This window comes from Megalopta genalis, chromosome 12 (genome assembly GCF_051020955.1).
Source record: "Megalopta genalis isolate 19385.01 chromosome 12, iyMegGena1_principal, whole genome shotgun sequence".
NCBI lineage: Eukaryota > Metazoa > Arthropoda > Insecta > Hymenoptera > Halictidae > Megalopta > Megalopta genalis.
This window is the reverse complement of record NC_135024.1, coordinates 8,334,769-8,356,230: the sequence shown is the minus strand read 5'-3', so window position 1 is coordinate 8,356,230 and position 21,462 is coordinate 8,334,769. Positions and strand designations below refer to the sequence as shown.

General features: G+C 39.8%; 3 long non-coding RNA genes across 5 annotated transcripts; 2 read left to right on the top strand and 1 right to left on the bottom strand.

The window, feature by feature from the left end:
- The first annotated feature begins 2,164 nt into the window (after positions 1 to 2,164).
- On the top strand, positions 2,165 to 4,624 carry LOC117217455 (uncharacterized). 3 transcript variants are annotated; one of them, XR_013034534.1, is made up of 4 exons: positions 2,165 to 2,480; positions 3,082 to 3,288; positions 3,369 to 3,430; positions 3,955 to 4,624. It is a non-coding gene; the product is annotated as an uncharacterized LOC117217455 (long non-coding RNA). The 3 variants fall into 3 exon arrangements; XR_013034533.1 differs by having other exon boundaries at positions 3,115 to 3,288; positions 3,369 to 4,624; XR_004489561.2 differs by having other exon boundaries at positions 3,369 to 4,624.
- Positions 4,625 to 7,729: 3,105 nt separating this feature from the next.
- On the bottom strand, positions 7,730 to 12,544 carry LOC143260408 (uncharacterized). Its single transcript, XR_013034561.1, has 2 exons — positions 11,991 to 12,544; positions 7,730 to 11,065 (listed from the first exon to the last, which is right to left on the bottom strand). It is a non-coding gene; the product is annotated as an uncharacterized LOC143260408 (long non-coding RNA).
- Positions 10,937 to 17,600, top strand: LOC143260407 (uncharacterized). The gene is made up of 2 exons (XR_013034560.1): positions 10,937 to 11,071; positions 15,436 to 17,600. It is a non-coding gene; the product is annotated as an uncharacterized LOC143260407 (long non-coding RNA).
- Positions 17,601 to 21,462: the final 3,862 nt, after the last annotated feature.

The window sequence follows — 21,462 nt, the reverse complement described above, 5'->3', positions numbered from 1 at the left end:
GCAACGAACGAAAACAGAATTTTTCGGTATCGATAAACCAAAAATTGTGTCTGGTCAAACAGCTATCGATTTAATCTTATCGCCGCAATCTAAATTCCTAGACGATGTCTTTAACGCATCTAACGATTAAATTAAGTTATCACGGGTGCGATGAAAGTCGCCATAAATTTTCGCTATAAGAAAGTTGATGAACGCCCGATCCGAATATTTTATGATAATGTCCGAGGACAAAAGTAACTAACAAAAATGTAATTTATGTTACCGTTGATCACTCTTATCGTTAATGCGGGGTATGGCCATCCTTTAATTATACTTGGCGACCGCTAATTTATCGATGATGAATCGGAGGTTTTGCGACGACAAAGTTATGTAAGAATACCGCTCATAATGAAGAAAAACATTCGAGAGAAATACTTTTACGCCTGCGTGGTGATGTCTACGGTACTATATTTAGTCCGATAATTACTTCATTATCTGCATAACGTTTTTAAAAAAGCATCACGCCTGTATCAAACGTTAAATGCAACATTTTTTTTGCATACTATCGGAGATGAATAATAAGTTCGATGACGCAAAGATTATTAAAGTTTCACCGTCTAGCGCCGAAAATTAACAATCCAAATAGTCTAGACTGCTATTCCGGATGAATATTTATTGTTTGCTCGAAACTTGGTATTATTAATTACGACGAACGATCTTACGACACCGAGGCGTGAAAGAAAGTCAATATCCAAGGTTGATTTGGAAATTACACGCGATACCATAGACTTTATTAGACGTAATACGGGTTAGACTATATCGGGATACAATTGTGCAACGATAGTGATAGCATTTCAAATGCAAAACTTTCGAAAATTCACGGAAATTATGTAATTCCCTTATCTGCTCTCCATTTGCGCAAATACTTCATGCTCCGCAAAGGAAAAACGCACGAGGTTGAAACACATCATGTGACTGCTGTGCATTAAAGCGAAACCGCGTTCTTCGAACAGATTTCCTAAAAGACACACAAAAAGGCTTCGCACACAAACCGCACTTCTTGCACAATTGCTTCTCTTCTTTTTCCTCCCGCCCGGACTGACCATTCTTACAAAACATTTTTTCCACTAGCGCAACGCGACATTCTCCTCCGCTTTATGTCTTCATTAGCATTATTGTGCTAATTGACGCAGATCGACGCCCGTGAAGTCCGACATTCTTTTCGAAACTTTGAATCTCTTTCGAACGAACTAATACAATTTTTAGCGATTTAACGCTCGAACGGCGGACTTGTTCAACAATAACGTAACCGAGTATGCTTGGGATCATTTATACTTTATTTATCAATTTTTTCGACATGTTTTTTAAGGTACTTCTTCTAGATATGTTAGTCTTTCTGTAGAAAGACTAATGGAAAAAGTGAAAATTTCAAGTAATTGTGAGAAATTAGGTACTTAAATAACAATATTTACACTCGGGATTCAAATATGTCCGAGCACCGCAGTCCGAATGTTATAAAAAATGGACGATTGGGGAATAATCGTGTCTCCTATTCTCAGATCGTTCATTTTGTTTACAAGCCGAGAATCAATTAGATTCGCTATAATTCTATTCGTAAGTTAAATCTCTCGCAGAAAAAATCGTTCGCACCGCCTTTCTTTCGCGTCCGCGATGAAGCCATTGCCCTTCGAGTTTTCTTCGAGCTTGTAAAAATACAATCAAGTTAGACGTGCGACCTTTGCACTGAAAATCCTGCCGACGTCACCAGAATTAAATAAGTTAGCCGCCGCGGAGACAGAGGAACAAATGAAACACGTGAGAAAAACGTGCGAAATTGTTGATAAAGGTGAGCGAAAGTGGCGACGGGTCTCGGCGGGTCTGCGATTAACAATCGGGAGACGTTGCCCCCGGGGATCCGAATTGAATAAATCGCCGTCACGCTCGAAGAAACCTTTTCGTACTCGGGCTAGCACTCGAGCTAGAAAAAGGGTTTCGTCTCTCGGTTTTCTCGCGGTACAATCCCCTTAACGCGAGCGGATCGAACCCCCGCCGGTGCATGCTCGAGGTGCTCGAGAGATCGCATCTTTTCACGAATGGTCTCACGTGATACCACTATAATGTCATACGTCGTAACGATCGCGGCATGGTAATAGTCAGCGCGCGCGGCTGTCACGCTAGCCGGCCCGACTCGACTCGACTCGACTCGACTCGACGCGACGCGACTTGTCTCGTCTGGTCTCGTCTCGACCCGCTCCGGCCCGACTCTCGCATGGATTCATTCAGCGCGCGTGCACAAGCGTGAACCGGTGCAGAACTGATCGGATTAATATTCCGAAACTGTAAACCATCGGAATCGAACGAGCATCCTCCTACGGACCGGGTTCCCGCTTCTAATGACGTCGGCGGCTCTTCACCTCTCTCTCTCTCTCTTTTCCTCTTTGTCTCCGTCTGTTCGTCGACGCCGCGCCGAGGCCCGACGAAGTTATGCGAACCGTTTCAAGGTATCTAGGTTTACGACGTAGACACCGATTGCTTGTTCTTTGCTTCTGCCCCGCCGTGCAGATTGATCTTTCCCGGTAAATCGGTCGACTGCTGAAACACCTACGGCTCTTGCGAAAATTGGTGCACAAGCTTGTCGCTGCGGATCTTTTTGCTGAAGATTTTCTACCGTGACTCCGGCAAACAGAATCGTAATTTCTTTCTTCGAGCTCGCGAACCTTTGGCGACGGATTGCCAGATCTCTGTTCGAATCCTCGTCGTTTTTTGATCTGTTGTTTGAACGACGTCGGTGAAATCGATATCGAATCTCCTTAGTCGAACTGATACGAATAATTTGCATTGCAAAAATAACTACGCACAGTCGCGTCGGAAGATATGTTGACAACTTCCAAAACGCAGTGTACTACGTGACGAGATTTTTAAAACTGGACCGAACGACTTGAATTGTTTTTTTTAAGATGATAGAAGAGCTAGTTTACTAGACAATGGCTAAAGTACTTTTTTTCAATTTTGCTATTACTTGGAACGATAGTAGAAGATGAAAGACTTATCTATTTTTGACTTTTTTATCTGAGCCTATATCGAAGATTTTTCGCGCCATAGATCGTCTGGTAATTTCTGTCATGATATTGACAGTATACTTTATGAAACGCGGAATCATCTGAAGGAACCAGAAACGGACGGCGGAACTGATCGACCGGATCGAAGACCGAATTTTTTCACAGCTAATATATTCCAGTCTCCGAGGAGAGAGATCGACGAGTTTGACGGATAAAATGAAAAGTCGTTAGAGCTTCCACCGAATTAGAGGTATGATGGAAAGTTCATTATATCGCGCTTTTAATCTGTCGGCTTCGTTCTCCTTAACCACTTGATTTCTGTTGTGGTAGCCGCGAGGTCATTGCCCATGTCCGAGGTCAGTTCGAGTGGCTGTTCGCTCTGCGTCTGTGAGGTATGACGAATTTTTTCGAATTTATGCGCGACAGCCGTGCGCCGATATAACAGCGAGCAATTGTTCGATAAAAACTGCGTTCCGTGGAGAATGTTTTTTGATATTTCATAAAAAAATTCCGGTAGGTAGACCTCGCCTAATTTTACAAATTGCCCACCGACACTGAGAATGTTTCTGCAAATCTGAACTAAAAATATAAACTAAATCCTATTGTCTAGCCATAATAATTAACCAACTGAAACATTTTTACGTTAATACAGATTCTCGCGTATCAGCTTGAAATCGTTGTAATCGCAGAAACCGTACAAATAAAATAGAAGTGTAGGCACGAGAAACATTGATCGCTATCTTCTATTGAATGATTCCCTTTAGCTTCGTAGATCTCGAAAATGAATAGACTTTTAACGAGGGTAATTTTTATCTCCGACGCGATTAACAACCGTCAGACATTATTAGCGCAATCCGCTAATTTTTCATCGGATCTTAATGAACGGGGCACGAGCGTTTAATCGGATTTGTAATAGGTAAATGATTATCGACGCTGAAACCGAAACTCGCGGCGCCGATGAATATAGAACAGACTGAAAATTCCGGGTCCTGGAAACCGGAGGAGTCAACGACCAGACAAAGCGGAATCGGGATCGATGGATTGGGAGAAAGAAGGGGCGAAATCCGTGAAACGCGGCATTGGCGGAAGGTAAGGTGGACAGTGGTCAGAGGGTCAAGGGTTTGGCCGAGGCTGGTCAAAGCTGATGGCCACAAGTGGCCGAAGAAAGTGAAGGGCCGAAGTAGATTTCCAGAGCATCGTTCACTTCAAAGACGTCGGAATATCTCCATAATTCTCTGCCTTTACGTTCACAGGGGAAATGATTACTCTAGACTGTGGATTTATTAAAATTTAAAACGATGAAAGTATTCAACGATCTCAAGGAAATCCGATACTCCTTTCTGTTCCAATTGTCGAAGATAATTTTTATTTTGCACAGAGATCCGCAGCCTAATGATCACTGTTCCCAAATCAACGATTGCAGATCATTTATTCACTCGATCTATTCCAGCTTTCATTAATCGAAATTATTGAAATTATAAAAATACTTTTAGTGAGAAATTTGTCAACGATCCTCTTTGTTCGAACACTTATTGTAACAAAAATCTGGACAAGTCTGAATAAATCCGATCTCGTCATTGCCATAACTAGATCGCAGGTCTCTTTTCGAAAGAAAAATGATCGAACAGAAGTTGAATAAAAATTGTTTTCCTGAAGTTACCACGGTCTGAAAAATTGAAAGAATCCTTATGTCCGTTCATCTAACTTTTTTTAACGTCTTTCGTTTACCAGAAGCCTTATTAATAGGATCTTTAATGACCGAGTAATTCGCAAACGAAGCTCGATAATTTTGTATTATCGCCAATGCAATTATTGTCGCTTTCTGAACATTTTCAGAAGATACAACTGTTGATCTTCGATACTGGAATAATTGTTAGAAAATTGCCGGCGGATGAGGTGTTAATAGCAGTGGGTTTTCTCAACTGTTCATTGTACTCCGCCGGACTATAGCCAGTGCATCGTCGGAGCAACATTTTATCAATAAGTATGTACACACACTTTCCACTCGAGCTACGGCGACGCGAACGGGTATGTAATTCCGAACCCGTGTCCGACAATGTATGTACATTGCTCACGATTATCGAGCGAGTTGCACAAACGCGTCACGTCGGCTCGCGCACAAATTAGGAGAAAATTCTACGGAATTTCGCAAGGCTTGATTGCCTAATTTTGAACTTTGACGTCAGCCGGCCATCGTCACATGCCAGAGCTCTCTAAAAGATTAACATCGCTGGGAGTCGTTATGCCTTGTTTAGACCTCGCATTGAATTCCTTCGGCAATGGCAAGTAGCCACGACTGACCTCATTAAAGCGCGATCTCTTGCTCGTACGCAAACAAAAAAAAAGAAAAGAAAAATACGAGGGAACCGCGTCGATCGCCGGAAACCGTATTCGATTACACGGAGCAATTACATTAAATATTATCGAAAAAAATGGGTAGAAACCCGGAGCAGCTCAGGTATCGCGTAAACATAGATTTCGCGGAACAATTACGACGGAAACGACGTCGATCGTTGTTCTTAGGCTATTGTTCGACGGGAATTTCGAGAAACGCTGCTGCGCCGGAACTCGATGACTGATGTTCAACACCCGTTTTTTTCCCCCCGATGCAGTTGCACCGTGCGTCAGCTGGAACGCAACAGAGAATTTTTACTAATTACGCAAGCGTAATGACGCAGGCTGCCAACATCGGAAGCTGGGAATTGGATTTGGCCCGCAGCCTCAAGGATGAAAACGATTATCTATCTCTACGCGCGTCGAGAGCCGTTGGAATCGTTGGGAAACGAGAAATCGTTCCTCGTGCGTTGCTGCATTAGTATTATCGGGAATCGTCGCGCGTATCCTCCTTTATTTTTTCCTGTCATCTAATTTTCATGATCGCACGAGTTGCGGAATTACCCGAAGCCTTTTCTCGTCGTCGACATTGCTCTCGCAAGGCAATAAACGTCTCGGAAAATCGGGGCCAGGGGAGGGGGGGGGGGTTGTAAATTTCGCGCGTCATACGCTCAACTACGTCTCTAAAAATACAGGGACCGAGAGTTAATGGCTCGGGACATTTGTTTGGACTCGAGAGTCGTTCGAACAAATCATTTCTTCGGCGTGATGCAACGATTATCGGTCCAGCATTATTTGTTTCGTTATTTAGGTTCGTTATTGCCGCACAGTGGGGTAGTCGCTCGATTTCGCTGGACAAAATCATTTTAATCACTTCACGTGTCTGAACGTACCTGCTAACTTATTCGTGGAATTTTAACTTGTATAAAGTAACGATGAACAAATAAAAATAATTACGAACAAATACAAATTATTAACAAAATATTCGAAATATTATTTTGATCACTCAATGAAATCGAAACGTGCCTATTTATTTATTTATGGTATTTTAACGTAGTGGAAATAATGTTGAACGCAATAGCAAAAATGTAGAATTAGAACAAAACACAATTACTATATAATTAGTGAAAAACACTTTCCAACTAGAACTTTCATTGTTCTCGTCGGAAACAAATTTAACCTTAAAGAACGCTAAATAAGGAAAGAACCCAAAAAATTCAATTTACTGTTGTTTGAGAACAATAATTCACAAATTACACATGAAGGACGATGACGAATTTTACCAGACAATTTATCAGTTATTATAGAAAGCGAGACTCGCAAGGAAGCCGCGCAAAATGGGAAAATAAAACAGGAGACCGGCGATAAGCAGCACTTTAAAAATTGATTCGATCGCCATTCTTCCTCCGCTGACGTAGCGGTTATTCATTTACAAATTCGAATCCACCCCCGATGGGTGCGATCCAGAATACCAACGAGACACGATTGTGACATAAAGTTGGATAACGCTAGACCGAAATAAATCGTTGGACTTTCTTGACGAAAAATACACAGAGAGTAAGAGAGTGAGTAAGAGAGAGAGAGAGAGAGAGAGAGAGAGAGAGAGAGAGAGAGAAAGAGATAAATAGAATCACGACGTGCAATGACGTGAGAACTAAACGTGTGCGAATATTTGGAATATCGAATTTGAATCGGGATGCTCAAGACTTCGCAGTATCCAGGTAATTTCGCAAGAAACTACACGAACAATCTGAACTCTCTGAAGCATTTCCGTTCGGCTGAAACCATTCGCATACTTCAAAATTATTCGTCTTTCGAGGCGCTCTAGCAAACAGAAGAACGAGACCCGTCATCTCTAAAGAAAATCACTATGCTAAGGATTCATTGATCTCAATTCGATCTTAATTCATCTTCGATTTCGCAAAATATCCGGTTTCTTTCGAGGTGAGAAAATCGTCTGTGACTGTAATGGAGAGTTTGCATTTTTCAGTAGCGAAAAGTTTTGTCGTTGATTTATACGCTTCTTTCTGGAGGGTCGTCAGTTGGGATACAATAAATATCCGAGGGTCTAAAAAAAAACAGTGGTATTCATAAAATAGAGGATTTAGCTACAGTTTGATCGCTACAGCTATTTCCAGGTCCTCCATCGTCCAAAAATATTTAAATACTCTTCTTTGCGACTCTCCGAACAAAATACGAGCTATAATTAACGCTCAAGTATTGTCGACCGTCGTCGGCGAGACCGGTCTCGGCTCTCTCATTCGCACATATTTTAATTTTGATTAGGATTGATTGACACGAAACATGCGGTTTTCATGTTCGCTCTTATTTCTCAGGAATAATAATTTTAGAATGAGTTGTTACGTTATTCCGAATAATTTATTGAATCATGGATGAGATTATTGTAGCTTTCGAATTATATTTTGTGACAAACAACGACTATGAATCAGATCACGGAATTTGTAATAATATTAAACATTAACGTCATATATTTATTAGTTCATTAACTCGCTTAAACTCTTCCATTGAATATAAATGGTATAAAGGATGAATCAAACTCATTTGATTTTTATAAGTCTTCGAAGACCCGGCGATAAAATACTTACCTATCGCTATTAATAAGCCGAGGCGGATCTGCATAAAATTCTGCAGAATAAATGAAGCATATAAGGGATCGCATAAAAGGAGCAGGGACGTATCGTTCTTGGCATTTCTCAAATATGCATAAGGTATCGATATATTGCAGCTCGCCGCTGAAACACGACATGACCAGCCCCCGAATCAATAAAACATCACTCGCGAAAAATCATTTCCTCGTTAACCTTCGCACACCATCCGAACCAACAGTTAAATTAAGGAGACATTCGTACTCCGATAATTTGTGTATCGAACGCGTGTTAAGTGATGAGTGAATCGACAACGATTAATTCACCGCGTCTCGAAATCGCGCGACGCGCGGACCTTCAACAGTGAACATTTCATCAAGGATAAATATTTTAACCTGATCAAGCGTGATCTCGCGTCATTTACTCTGCGTTCCTTTTATTCAGTCCCTCGCACGGCAATACGTGTGTTCCGTGTGAATGGTCATCGATTATATGTCATTTCCTATTTATTCGCTTACTCGAGAATTCAGTCTAATTCTAGCCGGATCCTCCGCAATGAATCTTTCTGACTAACTTTCGGCATCGGAAATATTCGGGATGTCGAGCCATTCTGAGTTCTTTAAAATTTCAGAACTCTAATTTCTTTAAAAATTCAAACTTTTTTGCAAATTTTAGAACATCTTAAATATTTGGAATGTTCAATCAACTCGAATTCTTAATGCGTCAAACGAAATTCTGTTCGGTTGACGATGTACAAATTATTGGACAAAAATTTTTAAATGCGACAGATTTCAGCCTCGATTACGGCCACAACAAATTCCAGTTTCAAGATTATTTCATTTATTTTTCTTATCTGTCATTCATCCGTTAACACTTCGGTTACCTTGCGAAAGCTTATCACACAGCAGGCTTTTGAGTAGCTGTGACATATCTAACGAGACCTTGACAATTTCCTTAACTCTTTACAATTCGCTATACAGCTGCAGTAATTAGAATTTGTCGTTCACAATGATAAAAAGAAAATAATCTACTGTATATCTGTATTTTTTCTCTGTTCGCAATCTTCATTTTCTTCCTTCGCAATCTTCGTCTCGATAACATACGACAAGGGCTGGAAGAATGTTGATAGATCACATGATTCAAAACGACCCGTTGATTTACAGCCGAAATTACCATCGTTATCGAACAATGTCCCAAGAAATCTTGAATAATTCAGCTCCGCCTTTTAAATAAACGGAAACTAATCCCACCGGATCAAGTGTCGGCTGCCAATATTTTTACGCATCTATGGCATTCGCGAATTCACAAAACCCCACACATTCCCTGCATCAACGATCGCCCGCTAACATTTCACAAATCTTTCCTTATTCAGCTTCCATAAACCAATTCACACAGAGTCCCGCATCCATTAATAAACCCGGCCACCCACAAAGGTCCATATTCCGGTCGAAAATTCACCAGCGATCCCGAGCGAGCCGCGTATCCTCGAAATCACATTTTACCAAAGCAATGTCCACAGACGGCTGCCAAGCAGAAGCGTGATCCCCGCGCAAACGATTCCACGGGGCAGAAAGCAATCTAAAGATCCAATTAAACCTACGCCAAAAATTTCTCGTGGCTCGCATGGTTCGCGTGGGCGTGAGAAACGCCGAAGCTACTAACGATCCCAGTGGGTGCCTGTCTAGCATGCATCATCAACCCCGAACTGTGGAACTAGCAAAAAAAAAACCAGTTCCACGAACGAGTCGCGAATTAAGGTAAAAGTGCCAATCATGGAACGCTTGTCACAGGAGCATAAGATTATCATCGATTTTATTACAACTTAAAAGTGTCGTTGTTGAGTATTTATGCTACCGTTCGATACTTCGAGATATTTATGATATTTAGGTTACTTTCACATATTTATTTAATATGAACAAAAAATGAAAACGCACGTATTACACTAGAAATAAAGCTCCTCAATTTAGGAACAATTTAGGAATTAATAATAAGCAATATCAAACATATGTAAATGTAACAACCCGGTGTATGCTAAACAAACTATCTGGTTTAAAACGTTAACAAATGAATAAACAAACAATAAGAATAAAATAATAAGGTACGTACCTATTTTATAATTAAATAGGAACGTCGAATATGAAACGCCGATGCCAACTGTTCCATAAATCGGGACAATGAAACAGGGAACAGTATTCGAATGAACATTTTGTTTACAGTTAATTGTTACACAACAGTATTTGCGTATGCATTTATAAAGAAGAACGATTAAAAATATGGATATAATTTTTACATCCACTTTCATATCGCCTATCATTTGTTGCATTATTTGCGCTACTGTCTCATGATGGGCTCACAATTCAGCCGTGTTTCCTACTAGGTACTTCTACCTTATTTCCCGCCGGTTTCCCGCGGAAAATCGTTATTCACCCACCGCCACCCTTTCGTCGACCGCCACCCTCGTTGCCCCCCCCCTCCCCCCTGTGGCCCTGTTATTTCAGGTTGATTCCAGTTCTATTTGCAGATGCCTGACGCCTGAACACGGCCGTCGTGGCATTTCGTAAATCTCTCCGCCGGTTTTAACCGTATCGGGCGTCGTAGGAGTCTCTTCGAGGGCTGAGGTGACGCTGGTCGTGCGGCGGCGGCTGCGTCTTCTTACGTTGGCGCGATAAAGCGCGCGTCTGGCGGGGGCGGAGGGATCCGGCGGGGCCCGGGATTGACGTCATTGAATGACGTCAAGCAGGACCGTGCCGAAAGCGCCCAGGAACCACGTCCACCGCGGCTAATATCCTTCCTACGTGACCTAGTCGCTGGAACGTTGCTTCTGCTCCGATCCGTTCCGTTCCGCTCCGTTCCGCATCGTTCCGTGCCGGCCGCCCACCCGAAAAACGGAACAAAAGGATCTATTTCCGTAGCCCCGGTGGTGCCCCGACCTGGCGCAGGTGACAATATAGGAGCGACGAGGTGTCGTCGATTCCCTCATTAACCGGACTCGGCGAGGCTTTTCGATTTCAGACTCGATCTACGGGGATGATCGGGCTCTGCGAATGTTTGCGGGCTGTTGAATGTGTCGGAACATTCAGGGATGATCTAGAAGTGAGTACTAGAGGGTATTTTGCTTTCTTTTAACCGTGTAAATGAGTATAAGGTTGGTACAGTTGAAGATGTTTTTATGAATTTTTTTTCTCAGAATTTTTTGGAAGATATTATCTACCGAAAAATGCATCATGTGTGAGAGATGAATATGTTTATAACGTCAATGTTGATAATATGATGCTATTGGATTATATGTTTCAATATTTTTTGCGTAGATTATTGTACAAAGAATAGTTATCGTAGTCCTGATTTTACGAACATATGTCTAGTAGTGAATAAAATGTAAAATTGTATTGGTTTGAATTATTGCAATATTATTGAAAGAAGATATCGATTTCTGCGACTGTTTTAGACAATTTCTTGCAATCTGGTGACGAACGCTTGTAAGGAGATCAACCGAGTAACAATTTATTCCTTACATTTGCATGCAACTACGTAATTGGAAGTCGTTTCAATAACTACCAGTACTTACGTCCATAATTGCACCCATTATTGTTGCTAGAATTTGTTCTTAAAATAATTGAGCCTCAAGCCCAACAATTTTCCATAAATAATTTCTTAACCCGTACAATGACTTTGACGTGAAAATTCATACGTGAAATTTCAAACATGAAATCGCAAACATGAATGTGCAAACGTGAAACTGCAAACATGAAATTGCAAGCATGACATTGCAAACATGAAATTTCATACATGAGGTTTCAGACATGAAAATGCAGATATGAAAATTCTGACATGAAAGGGTACGGCAATCATACGTTTATGTGTCGGAAACAACTCGCTGTTTAATGAATATATTCAGAATATCTGAATAATTAAAAACAACCTTTTTCCTTAATATGTGCATACACGCGACTCTGAAATTTACTATACGTCAATGTACTGTTGACGTATGCGTGACTAATTAAAAATGTCTCACTTTAATTGCACAGTGCTTCTGGCATTTATCGTCCATTTTCTTTGTCCTTGGCTGTACATGAAAGTTCGTCTACGTTATCTGTAAATTGTACAGCCGTTTTACTGCTATCACCTGGACAGAAAAATTGGACGAAAAATTACCATAAAAGCAAGAATTCGTTGACGACATACGCCTGAATAAATATGAAACCCGTTATTCGGAAAAACTGTAGATACTGTTCCATTCGCCGTGACTCATGCGTCATCTTCCTTTGGGAAACCTCAATCAGCAAAAAACGTAATTGTCGGTATTAAAGTAGCGAACGCTGCTAATAGCTGTCGGAATGAAAAATTATTGGATAATATTCTGCACAACAACGTGTACAATGTTCATGTATGCTTTTTTAATACGTCGAGAGCATAGAATCCTCATCAAAATAACGATAGGCGATCATAAATCAAGATGAAGGTTCCTGAAGTCGTTACCTAACAAACTTCAAATCTAGATACACAATGTCCTCGGAAACTTCTTAGTGTCACTAACATTTCTCAACACGCTACTTCTCTTAAATCAATAGTGATATATATTTATTCAATCCTCTTTCTAACATATACACTGTCGTTGAAGTATGATAAACAGCTATGCATCTATTACAAATTAAATTCGATCATACATAACTCCGTTTCTATCAATCGCACAAAGTCAAGTTTTCTTCGAACGATCGATAAACACTTCTCTACATTTTCTTCGGAAATAAACCAGCATAGAAAGCTAACGATCTACACGAATTTCCAAGGGTCGCGTGAAAACAGATTACCGCATGCAAGTGAACATCTAATCTAAAAATTTCTACGCCACGTGCATGCAATTTGTTAAATTGCAGACCTTGTGCAACAGCTCCAATGATTCCTTGCCGCTAATTGCAGGTCGATGGACGAGTTCACCGGCAAGAATCATCCGCGTCGTGCACGATAACACGTTTTATAGACCTAATGATATCTCACGAGAACGATTAACAGACGACCTTGACGCGAATGTGTCATACTGTGGATTACTTCGATTTACGTCTCGATCATCACGGTCATTGGTTTCGCGCACTAAATACAAAAACTGGGAGCGTTACGCGTCATCTATATGTACATAGTGGGCGAAATTCGTATAAACGCATTTCAAGACATATGTACAGCGATTTATACAAACGAAGTCTTATTTTCCACGCGAAATTCGTTTAAATTTAATATTTTATATGGCCTCCATTGCTTTGAATTGAAGCAAAAATTTGATTCGGCATTTGTTGTATTAGATTATTAATTGTGTTAGGAATTTCTTTCCAAGTACGTTTAATTTGTTCTTTCAAACTATTAATTGTTTGAAATTGACGACCATTGGTATATATTAATTTGGCCATTACAGCCCATAAATTGATGATTTTGTTTTTTTCCATTTTGATATTTTTGAATTTCCTTTTGTAACACATTTTTCTTCATAACTGTCTTTAAGTTTCAAAAAATTTCGTACTACACATTCGAAACGATTAACTTGCTTCGCAATATTTCTGATCGATTCACCTCTCTGTTTCAAAAGTGTGTAATTACTGCTATTTCACTGTGTATTTAAATATTTTGCATTTACCATTATTTCCTTTTTCACGAATTCCAAAAGTAAATGAGTATAACGCAATCTATTAGGTAAAATGAACGTAAGATAACAATAAGAAACACTTACCTCCTTGTTTTCCTATCAATAACAACGAAAAACGAATACCGCACTTAAACGAAATGCATTTCGCTCTATCACTTGCTGCTGAATATATTCACGGAAAAATAGAAAAATATTTTTAATATAAAATATAAGTATTTTTAATATAAAAATAGAAATGTTGAATGTGAAGGTTGCCCAAATGTAATGTAAATGTTGCCCAATAGTATACCATCGTGATGGAATTGTTCAACCATTACATCAAAATAAGCGGGGAAATACGTGCATATTGAAATGCGTTTATACAATTTCGCTCACTGTAGAACACGTACAGCCATCGCGATTGACTCGCAAATTAGACGGCTGAATATCTTTGAAACTATTACGTCGGCGTGCTCATTAAGACTTTTTCGTGTTAAGTAACCCCTAAAGTTTCTGACCATGAATTATTCACTGTTCGACATTAATTTCAGAGAGTAATTCTACGAATGCTCGTGCAAACCATTCGGGAGAACGTTTATACGAATTTCTCTGATATTAAATATTCTTTCCGGATAGAGAGTGCAATCTTTTTCGTCAGAAACAGCAAGTTTTTATGTCAGACACGTTGCAAGGCTGAGGGGAAGAAAGATATTCAAGACCTTCTGGCCATATCAAAGTGGAGTGCTCCCTCGAAAGGGTGCAGGCGATAGTTTCGCTGCTCCGTGAAGTAGAATATGCAGAGACAAGACACTTTCCCGGCGAGCTCAAGAACGCGTTCAAATAAATAAAGGAAGATTTGTGAACGTCGCACGAGAACGACCGATGTTCGCGCTACGCGTCACTGAAACCGTCTATGTAGATCATTTTAATAGGCGATAAGCAGTCAAAGTCTGACACAAACCTTTTTGCGTGTCCCGTACAATTTGAATAGCTTGTAAAAAGTTCGCCTTTTGGATCGCTATGTTTTCAATTAGCTAGCACATCAAAATTTATAACAGAATTATATAACAATTATGCAACAGTTACGGAAGCAAACGGTCGTCACTTTACATCATTCTTTTTTGTTTTTAGAATCTTAAAATCTCACTCTTTTTTTTGACTTTGAGACGAAGTTCGCCTGATTCAATTACATTGCAATTCAATTTCTCGATTTCGTTATATTGTATCTCAACTATCTCGTATTTGCATTACGTGAGTCAAATTTTTCAGTTAATTTTATTGTTAATTACTTTAATCAAAAGTATGATATAAATACAATGCAATTTAAATACAATGTAATCGAAATATGTTCATATTGCAATTCAGAATTTTGAAGAAATGAGATATATTTTCATGTTTTCTTTCGTATAGCCATTCTTTGTCTTTCCTGCGTATTTTCTTCTGTCATCGCCTATTAATTTATTATTTCTCAATCCGTAATTTCAATTCAATTACATCATAATTCGTGATCTTAATTCAATTACATCGTAACTCGTAATTAATGTAAATACAATGTATTCGAATTACTTTGTAATTATAATTCCTTGAGTAATTCAATTGTAATTCTGCACAACTCTGCTTTGGGAAATCTCTGTTATATGAATATCAAACAATTTTGGATATGCAAAATGGTTCTGAAATCTTGAAATAACGAAAAAAGGCTGAACGTTCACAGTATTTTGTGAATACTCGAAGAGTTAAATTTTTACAGTTGAAATGAAGAGCAAAGCATAAGAAACGCGCATTGTTTCGAGCCTCAGTTAGCGGCTGAAACTAATGACAACGCGTTCTATTATTTCGATTACAGGTTGCGAGAAACTCGGAAGCCTATATTCGCAGAGTGGGAAGCGTGATCGTAAGATCCCGAGGAGGACAGTCTTTCTAAAAAGATGGAAAGTTGTCCGAGGCCGGGGAGGGAAAGCGGATTTCCTTGCGACAGAAGTTTGTTTATCGCCAAACCCCGGAAAGCAAAATCGTGCTCACCTGATAGACAACCTGTATTCATTTCGATTTGCGGTTAGTTGGATGATAGTGGGGAATACTGACGTCCTTTTCTGAAAACACGTCCATAATTTATAGAATCATTTATAGAATGGTAATGAAATTCGTAGAAGGACAAACAAAGCTGACGCGTGAAAAGAGATAACAGGAAATATTTGCAATTATCAATATGGAACATTTTTTCTGGAAACTTACGAGACCCTAAAATAATTGCGAAGTGAAAACCGTTTTTCTGTCATTTTAATCTGTTGCAAGGATACACCTGTAAATATCCAAGAAACAATTCACATAGAACTGCATCACTCTCCCGCTGTTTGACCATCACACAGTCAACCATTTGTTTATATTTTTCCGCGACGATGTCCACTTTGATTTTGCAATCTACGCATTGTACAACGTTAACCCTTTTATAACAAATTTTATTTACCATGATCTTTATGTATAATCTAAATGACATTTATATAATAGAATAACATAAAGACATCAAAATAACACAAACAATAAATATTTCCCCTACTATACTTTTTGACTTTTTATACGAGGTGTTCATTAGGAAACTTCGAATATTCTCGAAATCAAGTAACTTTTATATTTATAATTTTTATATTTTTCCCGACAATGTGTTGTTTTCAAGACATTTAAATTTCGTTTTTTTCCAATGAACACATGTTATAATTTTCTTGCTGTAATTACGTATGTCTACGGAGAGCAATTGTATCTAAAGAATTATTCCAAGCCAGCTCCATTCTTGTAAACAAAAATGTTCAAAGCAAGGACAGGGGAACAAATTAAGTTTAGTTCACACGATAAATGTAAACGAAGAGTCGACTAGTTAAGGAGTAGAATACGGTGCAGTAGAAGGCGAGCGAAAATCCGCAGAAATTACGTCGAACTTCGCTAGGGCTGGGAGCCTGAAGGAAATGGAAGGAAGTAATGGTCGACTTTGAGACGGTGCTTGAGTTTTCTAGGAAGGAACGCTTGTAGCAACCCTTTTACGATCCTTGATTCCGCTGTTGCGTTTGAAGTCTTATCGCGCACAGTGCAATGAATGAATTCGGCGAACGAAGAAAGAATCTGACCAAAAAAGCAGCGTGCAAGGACTTATTATTCGAAAAGCCTAGAGTATCGGACGCGCGTCCGCTATTTTAGAACCATGGAACCACATAGGACCGACACCGGTGTAACCTGGTCACTTGTTTAAAATTATCAACAGACAAATCTTCGCCGGCAGCTCTAGTTTTCTCCGTCCGACGATCCGCTTCCCGTCCCGCGGTTTAAAACCAATTTTTCTAATCCTATTATTCTATGATCCTATTACTCGAATTTGCTATATTCTACTTTCTGGTTTAGTCATCGCTTCGACCGCTTCCTCGTCCGTATCAGCAGTTCTGCATGTGGCGCATTCTTCATTGTTGTAACCTCTCAACGGTCGTGCCTGTGTACACCACGGGCACACTAAGTTAGCAAAGTATTACAAATCGTGTAAACTGTATCAGATTCGAAACTATCCTTCATTTTCTGTGCTTGCGCAAGAGCTTTAAAACAAAAAATTGATTCACAGCACTGGAATAACACGCGTGGAAATATTTGTGCGTTAAGGGGTTGTGAAAGATCTTCGAATTCGACGATCTCGATCTTGCAAGACAACGTCTTGCAAGTCTTCTCATTTTTTGCGGGTCGAACTAACCAAGAAGAGGACAATACAAGAGAACGGAATATTATCGATAAATTAGTTTAATCTATTTCTTTTGTTTATGTCCACTTGGAAAAAAGAAATAAGGCTTATGAAACATCGACCAAGCACTATAATTTTCAAGGAAATCGATCGTTGTTGCGTTCATTATGCTGGAAATGTGCAGCATAAATCACTTGACGTGGGCACAAATGGAAAATAACGCGGGAAAGGAAGTGACAGCAAAAAATGCCTGTATGAGTAACAAACAATAAACGTAAATAGAACTAAGCCTGTGATATACAGACCTTCTGTTTATTCTTTTATCTATTCGGAGTTTTGTGTTCGCATTCGGTGACTAATTGAACGTTATCTTCAACCCTTAGTCATCAATTCCACGTTTAGACTCCAGTTCGGAGTCTCAATTTATTCTGGACTTACGTAGAAATATTTGTCAAAAACTCCGAGTATCGCGATTGTTCGCTGACGTTGATAGTGCCGTGCGCTGAAAGTGACTCGTACGTGTTATCTCATACAAATAACAATATTGAACTGACACTTATTCTCTGAGAAGCGATTTTCTAAGAAATTTTATAAACGCAACGTAAAAACTCCGTGACTGGTTATTTGACCGACACTAATAGATTTAATGTCAATCCGTTGAAATCTGAATTATTATTCTGGATTACAAATAAGACAAAGAAAATAAGATTAGTTCTGAGTGTACGTCAAGCCTGACGTCTCCACCTCCTTTCACCAAACGACTAAAACGCTTTCTCCGCATCGAAGCTTACGAAATTGGACTGAAAAATGTAGCCTCAATTAACCCTTTAACCCTCTAACCGAGTTTTTGATTTTTCGGTATGATTTCGCAGGCTAGTTTTATCCAAAAAGCATATAAAAAAGAAAGAAACAGAAGACAAATACGAAAAGTTTTACGAAATTAAAAATTAAACATTTTTTAAATTTAGTTTTTTTCTGCCAACTTTCACACAATATTTAGAACGAGAATTTCACGTTGCTCGCCGCGTTCGATGGTTAAATTACTTAACCATCGAGATCGAATCGCGGTATACTTGCACACCTAACACATGCAACCCCTATCACCGACACACCGTACAATTAATTCCAAGCGTCCGCTGTTTTTCTTTCACGCCAGTCATTTCGTTTTCCCCCTAAAACCTAAGTACACCTGCGAACATCCTGAGCGAGGAGGCGCAGGCGTCCTTTCACTTCGAGCGTAACTACAATAAGTTAATGACGATGAGTCGCGCGTTTCGCGGGCCTGCTCGAACGAGCTGTTAATTATCGTCACACGCTGAGAACAGGCTGCCGATCAAGGTGGAAACGATATTTTAAATCGCGCAGCGTCTGACGCACGAGGGAGCGTTTTATTATTGAAATAAAAAAGACGGCGACGCAGAAAAATAAGAGAACGCGCGTGTGTGTGTGGATCGAGGAGAAGAGAACCGAAGAAGACGCGAGAGATGTTTGCCGAGGGAAATTCGCGTGTCGCAGAGAAATTCGAGCGGACACGGTTACGACTTCCTTCCGGGACCGTCACGGGCTTTCGACGAGTGCATCACACCCGCGCACGAAACCCTGCTCGGCGTTCGGCTGTTTTAATTATGACGCACTTCGAGCATATTACGCCAGGGCGTCCGTGGCATGATGCCGAAAATACGTCGATGAAAGACTCGCGATGACGCTCGAAACTGGCTGGCCGACGAACGGTATTACATTTCGAATAACTTGGATAAATTGCGAACACCTCGGCCCGGCTAGATCCCACGAGCTCCGACGCTTGTTCGCGAATTCCTTCTTCAACAATTAACTCGTCGTCGCTATGCCAAGCGCGATAGCGGTAATAATAGAGCGCCTTTATTGCGTCGCGCGAAAGCGTAAACAAACAAATGCGCAGAAAAAAGAAATGCGAAAATAAGCTCCAGCGTCGAAGACTAAAGGGACACGGCCGGCAATTTAGTAGAGTGGCGGGTAGCTACTTAATACTAAACGCTTTAGTACATGAAGTAGCGACTAGATTAGTACAGTTGATCAATCGAAATGGATCTGCTTAATTAAATTTTTGCAATAACCTACTCGACCGAAGTGGGGCGGCTAGCGTCCGCGCGCAATAAGTTAATAAATCCTAGTGTCTGCACATAATAATTTACTAAATCCTAGCGTCCGCATACAATAATTTACTAAATCCTAGTGTCCACGCACAATAAGTTACCAAATTACTCGCTATTAGATAGGAAAAAGAAGAAGAGGAAAGAAATTAACAATTGAATAATAATCTATAAAATGGCGACTGTAAGATAGTGTACACAATAACAGGATAAAAAGGAAAGAACGGAGCAATAATGATCAAATGCAATAATGATGTAAGATATAAATAAGATGGCTATATTATATTATTTTATATATAACGAGGTGAAACCCTATCTATTTTCTGGCATTATATGCTACAATAAATAAAACTAATCTGTATTAAAATCTACTCACCATTCTACTAAGCCATGTCTTTTGCGAGAGCAACTCGCAGAAGTGTGTAACACACCTGTTTGCAAACATTGTTTACATATTGTTTCCCACTCTGAGAACAACTGTAGCAAGCGAGGTTCAACCTGCTGGCCGCTATCTCACAATCGGAGTCGTTTAAACATCTGAGGAGAATCGGTTACGCAAAAAATGTCGCAAGTTGCTTACTACTATAATATACCCGCACCTTACCAATATTACCTCCCCAATTGTCCTTTAGCTTGTAAACATAGACGCTCGTGTTTATAGTTGCCGATTATCAAGAACTGCAGACGAAAACTTTTGAAAGCACTAAGAATATTTTCCTTGGAGAACTAAGTTATACGTGAAATATATAAATAATAGGAAAAATGAACAATGTATCTTGATCTTTTGTTATGTACATAGTCAAATCATATGCTCGCAAATTCCGAAATACGATGCACAGTCGTCAGTGTGTCGACATTCGTTCTCGATGGAACACTATTGCGAACTTTCGCCTGTTGAAGTGCTACCATTTTATTTATTCCCTTAACTTTGGAACATTAACGCGCTCAGCTTAAACACTCCTTCTTTCCTTTCTTAAAAAAAAAAATACGTTTGTATCGGTTGTATCGGTTCTATTTCGTATGCAGATTGCAAATTAATTTTTTGTCGGTCTGTATCGTGTCCGGATCGATAGCACCAGAAGCTGACGAAGATCCTATTAATCTAACTGAGGATGCGAATTAGACAGGAAACTGTTACATTACGTTATGCGCGTTGCCTTATTGATTTCATAATTACATCATGCCGGAGAGATTGAAAACGTAATTAATAGGTTCCTGACCGTTAATCGCTCGTTCTGAGAAGCCTGTTACACGACTGAAAGCCTGAAGATAAACTATTAGCTGCAATTAGTTCTTCTACAATGAGAACATGTTAAAAGAAAACTGAAGCATAAAACCGGTGCTCGGAAGAAATGCATACTATAAATAATCCGAGGATATTATTTTCCCCGTGGACATTACTTAGAGGCGATTCCAAATATAGGATTATCACGATTCGTGGAGGAACGAAAATATTTTCTTGAAGTATTCAATCGTAAAACGGCGATAAAACCGCGCAAACTGTTCAATAAAAAATGTGTTCACCTGCGGGCTTATTCAAGCTTATGGATAACGTATAGCTTTCATAAATACAATTACAGGCTATACAGGCTCCTTAATAAGGAGAAACAGTGCTATCATGGTCAGACAGCCACGGTCGACTGTTAGCCTTCACCTGTTTCTGCTGTTCATACGAATGCTAAATGTTTTCTTTCTTGTTCCGTGGCTGTACACTAATTGCCGCTGCGACATTAGCGTCGCAAAATAAATATTTTTGCGCGAGCGAAATCGCGGATTTAAAGAAATTCCGGACGAACCGTGCCGAGATATTAAATCCGAATCGTAAGTTCGAACCCAGACCTAACGGAACATAAAACATCGCATGCCGAAAGATCCGAATGATTCGACTATTTTTATCGCTTTCTTTCAGGGTTAAATTACGTCAACGTCGAACCTTCGTTCGGGCTAGATTAAACAGAAACGGGCGTTTTAGGATTCCGTTATCAATCGAACCAACCGGAAACGACCCCGACCGAATCGTCAACTCGCA